Raw genomic sequence first — 14,057 nt, forward strand, 5'->3', positions numbered from 1 at the left:
CAATTAGCAAATTGTTTTTCTGATCCTCATAGATTTAGATGGAATCATCTCTGAGGATGCCTTGGAAGGTGTGTGGTCAGGTATACATGGGTAAACAATGCTTTGGTTCAACAACACTCATTGAACAGTTGGAAGACTACATAGGCACATTTGCAACTCAGACTGCTGTGGGGAGAATCTTCAAGGGGGCTTGGTTCAGGCCTCACCTTCCCTGGCTGGATTAGCTGTTCAGTCATACCTGGGATACCAATGGTCACCACTGAACAATCTGTTGGTGACCACCTACATACCCCAGGGTTTTAAGTTAGCTTCACTGACTGGATCCCAGGAAAATGTATGTTAGGAGGGGAAAGGAGAAGGGCTTGTACGGTAAATCCTTCCCTTAGGTTAGGGGTTGGTTCTCCTGTGAAGAGTCACTTCAAAGGGACAAGAAAGATTCCTGAAAGCTGGGGAGCCAGGTTAGAAACAGGTGTACTATCAAAGAACCTACTGTGAAGGCGTGGATCCCTGGTTGCTCTTCCTTGAAATAGGAGGAAGTCATATCTCATGCACAGTTTCAAGTTATCTAGTGTTATATTCTAATTCCTTGAGCTATTTTTTGTTTATTAAATCTGTTGCTGGAATAGTAACAAACAGTAACAAAAGTATGGCAAACAAAAGAACAGGTGTGTATAGGAGCATGGCCTGCCCACACCAGCTTTAGCTTTTTCTTTCTTTTTTTCTTTTCTTTTCTTTTTGGTACCTGGGATCAAACTCTGGACCTTGCACTTTCGAGGCAGGCAGTGGAACCACTGAGCTAAATCCCTGGCCCCACACCAGCTTTTTCATGGGATGTCCTAGGGGGAGCCATATCTTTACTAGGGAGATGGTAACTGATATCCGGGGTGAGGTGGGTTATGGCTAAGCTGGAAGAAGCAAGAGCCATTCTGGACACTGGAGAGGAATGCAAGAGGAATTGAAAGTAGGATTTCCATGTCCACAGCATTTTCTAGGGAAGTTAGACCCTGGAAGACAGTGGAAATTATATGCTTAGATTATACATATATGTTTAAAAATTAAAAATAAATACTGGTTACAGCTGCTGGGTTTTAATTTTTTAGATATTTTCTTTGGTTCTTTTATTTATTTTTTATTTTTTATTTTTTTTGGTACCGGGGATTGAACTCAGGTTCTTTGGTTCTTTTAATGAAGAAAACTATTCTGACACTTATTAGAATGGTAAAAGAAGATTACCCAAGTCTACTATAATGAAGAGTATTGCAATAGGGGAAAGAGATGGGATTCAACAAAGATGAATGGGGATTTATAGCCATGAAACAGAATAAGGGGGTCAGTGGGTGGATGGAAAATTACTAAGAAGTGACATCAAGGGTGATGGACCTTGCTAAACTGACCTAACTTATATGTTTCTCTTGCTAAAGATAGACCATGGTGCCCAGATACCAATGGTGGGATGATTCTTGACTTAGCAGGATTCTTACTACATCTGGACCAGACAGGCTAAAGGGAAGACTCAAAAGTGGGCACCTAGTTGGCAAAAAGAATTCAAAAGTTTGGTCAAGAAGAGAGTTTTGGGCCAGGGATTTAGCTCAGTGGTTCTGCCACCTGCCTCACAAGCACAAGGACAGGAGTTCAATCCCAGGTATCAAAAAAAGAAAAAAAGAAGAGAGTTTTGTCAACCCATATGGGTTATAAATATAAGGAAATTAAAATAAGACACAGTATAAGACATAACATTTATGTTTAATAAACAGAAAATACCTTCTCAAGAGATATAACAACCTAATGAAATATGTAATCCCGGGTTGGAATCTGATCAGAATTTAGTTTTCACTTTTAGCATTAGGTTGACACTTTAGATTAGATAATAGTGTCGTATTGATGGTTATGTTCTAATTTTGACTATTATGTTAGAGAATGTCATTGTTGCTAGAAAACAGAAGAATTTGTTAGTAAAGAAGCATTATTTCTTCAGGTTACTCTAAAAGGATTTAGAAAGATATCTATCTATCTATCTATCTATCTATCTATCTATCTATCTATCTATCTGGTGGGATAAAGCAAACATGGGTAAATGCTGTCATTTGGGGAAACTGGGTGAAAGTATGTGGGAATTCTTTATATAACCTTTACAACTTTTCTGTAAATTTGAAATTATTTCAAAATGAAAGTTAAACTAGCAAAAAAGAGAAAAGCTACAAAAATTTAAAGGACCTTTCCTAGGAAGTGCTTCTCAATATAGATTGCATCTCACCCAACCTGACCTACAGTAAGTAGGTGACATGGACAATGGTTTCCTTGAATCTATTCCTCAATCATTTCTTACAGCCTCTTCTCTCTTTCTCCTCTAGAGGCAGCATTGCTGGGTAGAATGCTCCTGAACTGACTTCACAAACTTCCATTCAAGTGTTGCCTCTGCTACTACCCAGCTATGGGACTTTGGTCTTTTCTGCGGCCATTGATATCAGATTTCTCATCTATACAATGGTCACAACAAATGAACTGCATTGTTATCACTAGGAACATATAGCGATGCATTTATGAATTGTTTTTAGAAGGTGCTCTACAAATGTCAATTGCCCCTTTTCTCTTCTTAAAATGGCCTCTCAACATCCTTGGGAAAGAGGTAAATAAACATGATCTTCAGATAATATCTTTATACTTTATTATAGTATTACAACATTTAAAATCAGCAATTTATAATGTACCAGTAGTATTACTGCACAGTAACCCTTTCATGAATATTGTTCATGGAGCAACATTTGCTTGCATCTTTTCTCATCTGATCACCTCAATGTTCGTATGGAATAAAAAGGGCCCATTATTATCCACCTTTCATAGATTTGGAAACAGAAGCACTCAAGAGTTGAGGGATGTGGTTTCTAAATTGGCTAAGTAATAAATGAGTCTGGCAATGCATCCTATTAAATTTTGGCAAGGTAAAGTTTACTGTTACACTTATATCCAAAGAAGTAAATTTCAAGTGAGGCTCACAAAGTTCATTGGATCTATGCCTTTGTGTGTAATCATACTCAGGATTCTAAGATAACATTTTGCTCATTCAGTGTATCTATCTTTAAGGGAGACCTACTAGGTACTAAGCATGTGTTAAGCCCTCAGAATACCAAGATGAGTAAAGAGCTTGAAACCTTGTGGGAAAAAAGCAATGGAACAAAAAATCTACTTTCTTTAAAAATACTCTGTAGTACTCACTGTTGCAGATCCATTCTCATCTTGATTGCTCTTAAATTTATAAAAGTTTTGCCTATGGTAATTAGGTTCAGAAATCCTGAGGCTTACTATCCAGAACATGATGGAGGCATCTGTCTATAGCTCATGACATGTCAAGCTATTGATCTACAGTGATCTACAACCATGGAACATCTAATCCAAGCCAGAGAAGGGATGAGACACTCTCCTTTCAGAGCCATTTCTAGCTTGGTGGCCATGTTCATTTTTCTCAAATAACATACACTTTCTGTGGCTGTGGCTGCTCTCACTCCCAGAACTACATTCCTATGGCCTGCAGATGTCTTGGCATTCCAGGGCTCAGGTCCCCCAGGTGCTCCTATAATGCATCCCCAAGCTTGGCATGGGGCATGGCCAGATTTATGGCTTAGAAGCTTGGCCATTTCAGCTGGGTCAGCAGTACTTTATATTGAATGAAAGGAAGCGAGACAGACAACCTAATTTGGGAGGGCAGTGGCTCCCAGGGCTACTTAAAGCAATGAATATTATTTTGCCACTCTGGGAGCGCTAGCAACTTGGAAACCTGACATCCTGAGTCTGAAATTTCTTTGCTTCCACAACAGACTCCCCTAGACTTCCACTGGCCTTTGAACTGTTTGGATGAGGTGGTTATTCAAACTTGAATGTGTGACTATCTACTTAGTAGGGAAAGCCACTCCCTCTGGCACATTAAACGCCATGTTCCAGATTGCTCTTTCACATTTGTACCTAGTTTCCCGTTGTCACATCCCATTCCACGCATGTCTTCTCTTCTCTGCTCCCAACGTGGTGTCTTGCAATGCACATTTATCGAATGAGTGAAATGAATTGAAAAATCCGAACGACTAGGAAATACCTAGTAAAAGATCCACAAGTAAGTATGTGCGTGTGTGTGTACCCCTTAAAGGCTGTCACTGACTGTGACACTAACTCCACAATGCAAGACCGTACCAGGCAGTCGCGGCAACACTGCCCATTCATTGGTCGGTGGCCAGAACGAGGGCCAGGCAAGCTACGATTCCTTTTGTCACCTTTCCCGGGAGACGCTCTGGGCGGATAAGCCAGCCTAGGAGGAGCTGGAGAACAGTAAACTTTCCTGCGTCTGAGGGTGGAGGTCCGGAGAGGTCCCGCTGGCGTGCAGGGATACCGCCTCAGATTTCGTGCCTAGGAGGCTAAGGGTTCAGGTGTATGCCAGATCACAGAGGGATGGGTTGCAAACCCAGCTCGAGTGTGCTCCGGCCTAATGGTGGTCCGAATGTTTGTCCAAGCGTCGCTTAGCCCTCCTCGGCAGCTCCTGCTGTGCCTCCCGGGCCGGAATCCCCTCTTCTTTCCTCAGGTGGGCACTTTAAGTATCCATCAGCACTACTGGCGGCGCGTCTCAGAGACTCAACCCGCAAAACAGCATCCGCGGGGGCGGGGCTTGGTGGGGTGGGGCTGAGGCTAGGCATCCCTTGGCCCGCCCCTTGGCTGGGTAGCGCAGTGATTGGACGGTTAGGAAGGCCTCCTGCCAGGTAAGGAGTGACTGGATGCCCGGGCAGTTGCAGGACGGCGGTGGCCGAAAGCTGGGGCCCCCGGCAGGCCAGGGGTGATGGGTCCTTGGGCCCAAGTGGCCTCAAGAGAGAGTTTGCCCGCAGTTTGGGCGCCCAGGAGTGCTGCAAGCCTGCGGTTTCTCGTGTCGCCGAGGTCTTGCTGCTCTCGCTGGAATCCCGAAAGCATTTGGGAAACTTCTCGCCCCTACTCTTTGCTCCCCACTTTGGGTGGGAAAGCAGTTGCTGAGTTGTTTAATTTCCTCCGCCACTCAGACTCTGTAAAAATAGCCTTACGCCGGGAAACTGAGCCAAGCCCTGCCGCACCGCTGCCCCGGGCCGGGTGTGTACCTAAAAATACCCCGCAGTTTGCAACTCGCGCTCGGGGTGCGGGCGGGTCCGGCCGGGCCGCAGAGGGCGTATGGAGACCGGAAAAACTGGCCGCCTGGCCCCTCGCCTTGGCCGGGGCTGTCCCTTTAAATCCTGGAGGAGGCAAAGAGAAAAAAGGAAAGCAAGAAAAAAGACAAGGAGCCCCGAGCGGCGGGTGGTTCTGCCCGGCCCCCCACTCCGCCCCCGCGCCGGCCTGACTCCCGCCCGCGTCCTCCGCGGGTCCCGCGCGGCCCTCGCGGCGCCGCCCACTAGCCACAGTTACTGTCAAAATAGAAATTAACGGAGCCGGAGGAGACTGGGACGCAGCAAGTGCATGTGTGGCAGGCACGGCGCGGAGGGGGCGGGCGCGAGCGGGAGGCGACCGCAGACATCCGGGCCCTTTCGCCCCGTGCGCCCCCCGAGCCGGCTGCGCGGTCTCCGGGCGCGGGTCGCGGGGCTGACGGCCGCGGCGCGGGAGGCGGGGCGGCGCGAGGAGGGCGGAGGCGCGGGCTGGGGAGGGAGGAGCTGCCCGCGCGCCCGCTGCTGCTCGGCTCCACACCCGCCGGCGCGGCCCCGCCACGAGACTCCGATGACAGGGGCTCAGCCGGCGCTGCTTGCGAGCGCCGGACCGACCGACCGCGGCGGCGGAGGAAGACGCGAGGATCGCGGCCCGGGGCCAAGTGCGGGAGGTGCTTGGGGCCGGCGGCGCGCATAGGTGAGGGGCTTCGCTGGCCGGCTCGGGCACCGGCTGCCAGGGGTCCCTCCCTCATCTCGGTCGCCCAAGCGGGTCGGGAGGTTGCGGGGTGCCGAGAGGGGGTCGCGCATCCGCCGCGTCCGAAAGCCATCGCGGGGGCCGTTGCTAGGAGGCGGGCGGTCCGCGCGCTCTGGGGCGCCGGCGGGGGCAGGGACGCCCTCAGCTCGCTGGGCAGGAGGCGGGGGGCTGCAGTGGCTATTCAGGGGCTCCGTGCGGCAGCCATGCAACCGGAGGAGGCGGGAGGAGGGAGAAGGGGGGAGTGAGGGGGAGAGCCAGAGGAGAGCGAGCCAGCGAGCGGGCGCCGCGCCTCCTGGCTGGCACCGCGGCCCGGAGTGAAGTGGCGCGCGGGGCTGGAAGGGAACTTCTGCAGACGCGTGCGGCCCTGGCTCTGCGGCGCCTCCGGGCCCAGGCGGGGCGGGACTGTTGGCAGCCACAGGTGGTTTCTTCCAAAAGTTTTACCGCACTTCTGCCGGAAAAGCGCGGAAGCATTTTGGGGAATGCCGGTTTTCTGGGACTTCAACATCCGTACCTCACACTGTCTTTCCTTGAAGATTAGGAAAAGGGTTGGAAATGCACGGAACCCACACTTCCGCAGTGAGACCTGAGGGTGGTCTTGTACTCAGGTGGCACATAGACTGGGTCTAAAATGCTGTCAAATTGGGAAGTTGAGAGAACTGGGCGTACTCACACAGTTCCTCCAAGCCTCGGTCAAGTTAAGCCAAGCCTTGTCCTGTACTTGTCGCCTTCGAGAGGCAGCTCTTCCTAGCGACACGCAGGGGAACCGCACGCGTCTTCGCTCACGGAGTGCGCATCTCTTGCTTGGTTGAAAGCGAATTTTCTCTGGCCTCTGTGCTGCTTTGTTATTCTGGCCGCTTGTCTGATTTCACTAGGAAGCAAGGCCAGGAGAAGCCAAAGAAAAGCGAAGCAGCAGCCCCCGTTACCTTTGAAATCTAAAGAGCTGTGGAGACTGGCTCCCTAGCTCAGGGCTGAGCTGGAGGTGGGTGGCCTGTGCTGCCTGTGGGCCAACCTTACGGGCCATTAGCAAGGCTAGGGATGGGATTTCTGGGGCTTCTGGGACGGAAAGAGGGATGGGGGTGGGAAGAGACGACCTCTTAGAAGAGGAAGATATGTTAAGTCCAGCGTCGGGAGAGGTTTGCAGATCTGGTGGCTTGGCCCCTGTCCTCATTGGTCAGGTTGACGAATCCAGGGCAGAGAGGTAGAACCACCCCGGTAGGTCCTGGGCTGAAAGAAATCATTATTCCCAGAGTGGGTCTGATACCTGGGTGTTACAAATAACTACAAAACTGTGACAGTTGGAAAACACCCAATCCTTCATTCTCTTTGGTCCTGCTCTAGTCCCCCTGCCCCCACAAAATCCCTGAACGGAAAAGGTGCTCCCTGCTTTAAAGAAGATCACAGAATTTGGGGGGTTGAAAACGATCTTCAATATTAGGAAGACTCATTTAACAAAGGAACAAGAAAGGAAAGTGACCTACCTCAGTGGTAAGAGGCCCAGGGAGACTAGAAATGACATTAGTATCCCAGGCCAGGATGGAGGGAGTTCTCTGGGTAAGGCCTTGTAGGTTCTGAGATGAGAAATGCCACTGCCAGACCCCAAGCACATTATGGGCTTATCTGGTACTTTCTAGATCCACATTTGCTAGGTAGTGTGGTGTATTTCCTATCCTGTGTCTTTGGCTTAACCAAATTGGGTCTGTCATTGCAAAGTCCAGTCTGACACTGTCCCAACTTTTCCTGATCCCTCATTACTCCAAACCCTGTAGATTCGTTTGGTAACATAATGTAGCTTGATTAGCCAAGATGAATTTGCAGCTTGTCTCACTGAAGCACCCACTTTCCATAGGATGCCAGAACTCTATTTTCCTGGTAATTAGGTTTTACAGATATTTTTGAAAGTGAGCCCAATTTTGGATCAATTACACTTGGACACAAATGCTGTGCTGTTGTAGATACCAAATGAGAAAGATGAGCAATTATCTGGGGGTGCTGGAAGAAATGTTGTTATGAATATTTGACACAGCTATTAAGCATCAATGAGTGGGTTCTCAGTAAATGTTTTTTACTCTGTATTTTATTGAGCAAACAAAGTGTCTTAATTAAAAAGAGCTGAGAGTTAGCCACTTAGATTTTAGCCACTTGTTTCTTACCATTGTGTATGGGAGGGGTGGGGAAGGAATAGAACGATAAACAGAATGATTAAGATAACTTTTTCCTCAAAGCAAAATATTGTAGGGCAGTGCTTAGTCTTCAGTCTATGCTGTTGTGTACAGTCAAGCAGAACCTTATTAAATCAAAAGAACTGTGGGTGTGGTATGCATCAATCTGTATTAGTCAGAAATGACTTAAAAGGGAGAATATTTTGTATGTTATATTGCTTTCTAGGACACGAAGTATCAAGAATTCAAGACTAATGCAGTGCCATTGAGTTTAATTCTTCCACTCTCCTGAACAGATAAGAGTTGCTATCAGGGTAGCTATGCTTTGGACTCCTGTGCAAGAACCAAGATTTGGTCTACCATTGATAATATGGTGTTACATTTCACTTTTATCACGTGCTAATCTCATTAGCATTTCCCACAGCTAGATGGTTCAGCTATTTGTTCATCCATAGATAGAGAAACTGAGGCAGAGTGAGGGGAAAGTGGTTTTCCTAAAACTTCTTCCACTGTATTAACATCCTGAACACGTGGCTTGGACTTGCTGGACTGACCACGGTGTAGGTGACTCCCTAGTTAAGTTTTCGGACCCTTGTCCCATCTAACACTGCAGTTACAGAGGAGCTTGGAGGGGTGGTGGGGTCACAGTTAAAGCTCATTGAAGACTGGTCCTCGGGGCATCTTGTTCCTCACCCCTGCTGAGGCTGGGCAGTTGTCCTTCCTCTCCTAGCAGGCTGTGGGGACTTGGGTGCTGAGGGACCAGCTGGCTGAGGCTGGGGAGGGGTTGTGGGATCTGTGCCTGTGAAGGGGTGAAGGAGTTCAAGCTATTTATAACTCCTCCTTCCCTCCTGGGAAAAGAGACTCAAGGGTCTGGAACCATCTGTGGCACTGATTTCTCCCTAGGATGACTGTGTCCCACTGGGAATAAACCTGCTACCCATCCACATTGGCATGGACCTCAGCCTGAGTGGAGGGATCTGTAGGGCTTCTTGGACTGTCAGCTGCCCTGGGGGATTTAAGATACAAGGATTTCCTGGGGCCAGTGCCTGCACCTTCTCTCAGGCACTGTCCCCACTGCACAGTGGAACAACCCCCCACTCCCACCCCGCAGAAATTAAGAACTACTAAAATGAGCACAGTTAGTCTTTCTGAATAATGACAAGAGTTCCTCTCCTCCCCTAAGTACTGGGATTTGAAGCAGGGAGCACTGAGCTAAATCTCCAGCTCTTTTTATTTATTTTATTGTGAGTCAGTCTTGCAAAGTTACCCAGGGGGCCTCAAACTTTTGATCCTCCTGCCTCAGCCTCCCAAGTAGCTGGATTACAGGCAAGTGCTACCACCCCCAGCTGACAATAGTTTTTATGCAAGAGATTCTGAAAGTGATGAATTAGACATGGTTCCTTTGACTCCAAGCTGAGGCATTTTTCTGTAGGGCTGGTGGAGGAGGTTTGAAGCAGGCCCTCCTCCCCAGCTCTACTCCAGACCTGTCCTGCTGCCCCCCTTGCCCACCCACTCTTTAACCGACACGAAAGTCCTCTTTTGTCTTGGAGTAAATAATACCTGCCATGTTACCGGTTACAGCTTCATTCCTGAAACTGAACAGATTTTCCCCTGGGTGGGAAGAGAAGGGAGGGGCTGAGAGGGAGGAGGAAGCCGCACCACTGGGCTGGTCTCTCTGCTTTGCCTCTTGGTGTGAGTTGATCTGCCCATCAGAACTGTTTGAAGGGCTCCCAGCAGGTTTTTACCAGCGGGAAAAGATTTAAGTAGGAGGCCCTGGATGGAGAAGAGAGTTGGGGCGGATGGCTAGGACAAGGGTGGCCTGGCATGGGTGGCACAGGCACATAAGCCTGTGCCCTTGAGGACACAGTTTGTGTGCTGTTTCTCTCCTTGTTCTTAGAGTGCAGCACAAGGGCTGGGTACAAGACATGTTTTTAGAACCAGTCAGGCTGGGCAGGGTGGATGGGTGGGTGGATGGCAGTCTGATTTGCTTTGTTGCTGTCAGCTTCCTCTGGGCACTGTGAAGGGCGTGTTGGGAGGGCAAGAACACAGCAGCAGAGTGGAGAAGAGATGGGGGTTTCATGGGCACTGTGAGAGCCCGGGGCCAGGCTGACTGGCTACTCCACGTCACAGTGATGCTAGGAGCGCCCCTCATGGATTCTGCACAGGATCATTTAGTCCTTTTGTTTGGCTGCTGTGGCCTGGTCCAAGCTCACACAGCAGCAGGCAGTGTGAGGTTCCTTCAGGAAGATAGGTCAGGCCACTCCCTCTGTGCTCCTGTGTGGCCAGTTCCTGCCTCTCTGACCTTCCCCACTCCATGTCCCACCCTCCTGACTCCTTGTTTCTTGCACACTTGGAGCTCTTGTGTTTCTCATGTGGCCATTCTCTGTACCTGAAATGCTCTTTCCTCTGATTCTCCCCAACTGACTTCTCCTTGTCATTTAGGTGTCAATGAAACATCACCCTGCACTATATTCTTTACTGTACACAACACTATTTGGGAGGAATCTTGTTTCTCCTCTTGTTTATTGTCTGTTTTTCCCATCGGAATGTAAGCTCCATGAGGCCAGAGACCTTGTGTGTTTTGGTCTGTGTTGTTTCTTCAGCACAGAGCTAGGCACATGGTGTGCCCAGATAAACAGCTGGTAGGCGATTTACACCAGTTTGTACTGTTGGGGTGTGTGAAGCTGAATCAGCCAGAGGCCCTGCCCTGTGGATCTCTTCAGCCTAGAGGCAGAAATAAAGCTACTTCATGTATATTTTGATGCACACCAGAAAGGGAAGGGGCATTCAAGGGGCACAGCCCAGCAGGGCCACCATCAAGGCTGGTTTAGGTGTGTATATGTGAGTCTTTTGTCAGATGCTGTAAGTTCAGGAGCTCTGGCAACTGACCCACTTCTACGACTAAGGTTCTTCTAGTGTCTTGTCTGTCTGTCTGCCTGTCTGTCTCTCTTTCCTCCTCCTCCTTCCCTCCCCACTCCCTTTCTCTGTTTATTTACTTTTTTGGTGGGCAAGAGTTCCAAGCATAATGCCATCCTTGGAGAGTCAGGAATGTTGTGTTTTTCCACCAGCGCCACTCATTGGCAGCCTCCTCAGCACAGCTGTGGACAGCTGCCTGCCAACGTGGATGCAGGGAGGGTTTCTCCCCAGGTCTAAGGGGGTACACTCAGCCCTGCAGGAGTGGGGAATTTCACTTGTGCTTCACAACCTGCTGATTTCCAAACACTGCTGAAATGGTGCCTATAAAAACAGATTCATGAGGAAATTAAAAATCTATTAGCATTCATTTTACTGACTGCTTATTTTCTGATTATAAAAACAGTAAGAGTCATGATAGAAAAATTGGAAAATGTAGAAAAGTGTAAAATGAAAACAAAACAAAAACTGCTACAACACTAATTTTGAAGTATTTCCTTCCAGTCTTTTTTCTATATACGCAAACCCACGTATATGCACAGAGGGACACACATAAAATATAATTGACGATATACATCGTTCCCCCAAACTTTTAAAACCCATGCCATCTTCCACTAAACAGGATATTTCCTTTGGCAGCCAGACACTCACATTCCCACTATGCATCATTGATACCAGAAAAAAAATGTCTTAGAGTTTCTTCACCCAACTGCAAAGATTTCAGATAGCTTTACCTTCTGTACTTTGACTAAGGGAAATTTCTGTCTTTACCTGCTTCCCAGCTCACTGTCAGTGTGTTTGGAGCCATGCTCCTCATTGCTCACTTCTCTTTTTAAATTTTTAAAAATTTTTTATTTTTTGGTACTGGGGATCGAACTCGGGTCTTTGTGCTTTCGAGGCAGGCGACGGAACTGCTGAGCTAAATCCCCGGCCCCATTGCTCACTTCTCTGCATCATCATGGTAAGCACAGGGGTACATAGTGCTGTAAGTACATTCTAGCACATGAATGGAAATGTTTATCATGGATGTGTAGTGACCCTTCAAATAACACACCATACCTTATTTAACCATAGGTGTACATTAGCCAATCATTCTTTGACCTACAAATAAGAGAAGCAGGAGGAGAAATATCAACGCATGTTATTCCATTTGTATGTTTAGGGCACCACTCTTGGAGGGGGCACTCATTTCCTTAGGAGACCAGTGACATGGTCTGTTTTACTACCATGTTCTTGGGCTTGGAAGAGTAGCTGGTACATGGAGAGGCATGGGAACTAATTTGCTACATGAATAAAATACACAGCCTTTCCTGTGGGAGGTGAGATCCTTACTTATCCATGTCCATGTTGAAATCCTCTTGTGAGAGAATGCATAACTGGGGGCTAGGTTGTGGAGTGGGAGAAAGAGCAGGAAATGTAGCACAGGGACAATGAAATGACTTAATTTTGGTGTGTTTTTGGAGGAGGTGAGGTTTAGGTAGAGACTTGATACAAGGAGCTAGAAGCTGTGAACTCCCTTGAGACAGGAAGCACAGAGACCCAGACAGGAGGAAAGGCATGGGGGTGGAGCCTCTGAGTGGAGATGGGAGTGAGGAGGTGCAGCTCAAGCTAGGGAGTGGCAAGATTTTTCAAACTGGAACCTTCCCAGGGCCCAGAACCTAGGCCAGCAGAGGGTATGTTCTTGAGATTGGAGGCCTCTGCCTCCTCCGGGCAGATACATACCATCCCCAGCTGCAGATGAAGCTATGGAGGTTGAGGAGTTAAGAGACAACGAGGAGCATAAGCTTGGAGCTAATCAGACCTGAATCCTATGGCTCAGCCACTTTCTCTTGTCACCTTGGGCACATTACTTAACCACTCTCAGCTTTGGTTTCCTCGTCTGTGCAGCTGTGATAATACTAACTTGATAAGGGTGGTCAGGAAAGTGAGATGCACTAACACTCACAAGCTGTTAGAAAAGCACCCCGTGAAGAGTGGTAGTCATCAATACTCATGCATTTTATAAATTTCTATTTCTAACCTGAAGGGAGATAGGGAAGACTGAGGATTGGTGCCAGAGGAGATCGAAGACTCTGTTGTCTTCCTCTCCCTTCTTCCCAAGTTGCCACCTATTTCAGAGGATTAAAAACTCAGTCTACAAGAAGGGTGTTAGGGGAAACTGCACATATATAGGCAGAAGTAATGTTACTAGAGGATCCTTTCCTCCTTCTCTACCTCATATGAAGGGGGAAATACACTTACTAAAGGCAGGGGCCTAATCTAGCCATCACCAGCAGAAGGACACTACTCCCTTATGGACGTGGGCACCTTACAGTAGAAAATATGTAGCCACAGAGATGGATGGACTGGGCCAGGTTAGTTGTGCTGATTGGGACCTGAGTGGGGTAGCAGCACTTGGAACAGCACACTCTAAATAGGAATTTAATTTGAGTCATCTATACAATTTAAAATTTTCTAGTAGCTACATTTTGAAAAAGTATTAAAAAAGGTAAACTAAATTTTACCCAATATATTTTTACCTAGTATGTCTGAAATATTATTTCAGCATGGAACCCTAGTCCTATTTCAAGTGCCCAGTAGTCTCCCAAGGCTAGTGGCTGCCATATTGGACAGCACAGGGAACCTGGGGCAGAGGTTCGGGAGGGCCAGGGTCGGGAGGATGGGGCTACTTGGGGGGACTCCACAGGAGTATGAGGCAAAGCAGCAGGGGCTCTGGGAGGAGCACAGCAAAAGCTACTGAGTTAGGGAGGATGCAAAGGGTAGCGAGAGCTGACTTTTGTCTTGGCTCAGTGGTGGGCATATGGTGTGTTCCTGAGGAAACCATTCTGCTCTCCCAGGCCTTGGTTTCCCCATCTGTGATGCAAGGTTGTGTTATCTCTAAAGGCCATTTCTTCTCTGGTATTCTCTAATTCTGGAGAGAACGATATGGAAAGCCAATTTAGCCACTTCCAGGGCTGAAGAGAGTGTAGGTAGGGATGGTGAGAGGTTTGGGTGGCAGGGAGATCTTGGGACCCACATTTTCAAACATCACCTTCAAAGTTTTGCTAAGACAACTTGTGCAGTGAGGCTCTCTAAGAATGGACGGTGACC

The 14,057-nt window shown here is 48.1% G+C and overlaps 1 protein-coding gene across 4 annotated transcripts in view; it reads left to right on the top strand.

Moving 5' to 3' along the window:
• Positions 1-5,655: 5,655 nt before the first annotated feature.
• The window catches only part of Zbtb7c (zinc finger and BTB domain containing 7C), a 355,840-nt gene continuing 347,438 nt past the window's right edge, over positions 5,656-14,057 (top strand). For all 4 annotated transcript variants that reach the window (XM_021236603.2, XM_087193074.1, XM_004855114.3 and 1 more), the window contains exon 1: positions 5,656-5,838. The gene's annotated coding sequence lies outside the window, so the exon portion shown is untranslated. The remainder of the gene's footprint in view (positions 5,839-14,057) is intronic.

The sequence above is a fragment of the Heterocephalus glaber genome, unplaced genomic scaffold, assembly GCF_053883595.1.
Source record: "Heterocephalus glaber isolate CG9 unplaced genomic scaffold, H.glaber_assembly_v1.0 deba00000331, whole genome shotgun sequence".
Taxonomy (NCBI): Eukaryota; Metazoa; Chordata; class Mammalia; order Rodentia; family Bathyergidae; genus Heterocephalus; species Heterocephalus glaber.